The sequence below is a fragment of the Gossypium arboreum genome, chromosome 4 (genome assembly GCF_025698485.1).
Source record: "Gossypium arboreum isolate Shixiya-1 chromosome 4, ASM2569848v2, whole genome shotgun sequence".
Taxonomy (NCBI): Eukaryota; Viridiplantae; Streptophyta; class Magnoliopsida; order Malvales; family Malvaceae; genus Gossypium; species Gossypium arboreum.
The window spans coordinates 56316939-56318261 of NC_069073.1; the positions used below are offsets into that span (position 1 = coordinate 56316939).

The following is a 1323-nucleotide window of genomic DNA, read 5'->3' on the forward strand; positions in this document are numbered from 1 at the left end:
ACTACAATAAACACATGCTAGCTTGACTGATTTTATCTCCTGAACTATAGTTGGCCTCTTCATTGTCTTAATCAGATTAGCTAGAGAAGATGCTTAGACTGTTAACAAAGTGATTGCATTAAGATTTATGGTACCAACAGCTCTCTTACAAGCTCAACTATCGTTGTTGAATATTGATAATCATTGTTGGTAATCTTTTCCAAGATCTCATATGCTTCATTATAAGTTTTGTCCGACAACATACCATTGGCAGATGCAACAACTAATATCCTTGTGTGTGCATTCCACCCATTATAAAACATCTCCATTTGAATCCAATGTTGGAATCCATGCATCAGACACTTTTGAATTAAGTCTTTAAGTCGTTCCCAAGCATCATATAATGTTTCATCCTCTAATTACCGAAAAGACATGATGTCATTTCTAAGCTTGGAATTCATAGTAGGCGGGTTATACCGTAGCAAGAATCTCTAGCAAAGATCATTTTATGATGCGACTGTTCCTAACGACAAAGCACTTACCCATGCTCTCGCACGATCTCTTAAAGAATATAGAAATATTTTGAGTCACAGGGCATCTTTAGGAATAGCCTATTGCCTGAATGAGTCACAAAATTCTAGGAAAAGTTTTAAGTGCAATCTTAGATCTTCAGTGGGCAACCCACTGAACTGTCTTATGGTTTGTAAATCTAGAACATTACCGGTTTGAACTCAAATTGCTGAGCTTGTATTTGTGGCCTAACTATCCTTGGATTCAGATCATCCAGCATTGGGATGACATGCTCTCTAATTGGCCTACCTCGATCATCCACCACACATCTAATGGGAGGGTTTTCATTGCGATCATTTCGATTACGATTAAGATCATTCCTGTTTCCAGCCATTTTTCTCAATTCTTTTTTCTTTCTCCGTAAGGTTCTATCAATCTCTAGATCAGAAAGGTATTCTGTGTTAGCAGGAATGACTCTTCTCATGCATTCATGGCAAACTTGTAAAAAGTAAATACACTAAGTTAAATAAACTACTAAGTAAAATAACCAAACCAAAATTTACCAAATTACCAATCCCGGGCAACGGCGCCAAAAACTTGTTGCATGTGAAATGATATGCAATTTATACAAGTATACATGTCGGCTCAAGTAATAAAGTGATGAGCGAGTATTGTTCCCACGAGGATCGGATTTAGGCACAATGATGGTTAAGTTATTATAATAAAATGTGATTAATGCTATGGCAAAGTCAATGATAAATACACATGGGCAGTTAGTGGAGTAATGATGTAAACAATACATGGAATTAATGAATAACTAAAAATGCTATGGCA

The 1323-nt window shown here is 36.3% G+C and overlaps 1 non-coding gene across 1 annotated transcript; it reads left to right on the forward strand.

Annotated features, from left to right (window-relative positions):
* Positions 1-324: 324 nt before the first annotated feature.
* Positions 325-431, forward strand: LOC128292000 (small nucleolar RNA R71). Its single transcript, XR_008281984.1, has one exon. It is a non-coding gene; the product is annotated as a small nucleolar RNA R71 (small nucleolar RNA).
* The last annotated feature ends 892 nt before the right edge of the window (positions 432-1323 follow it).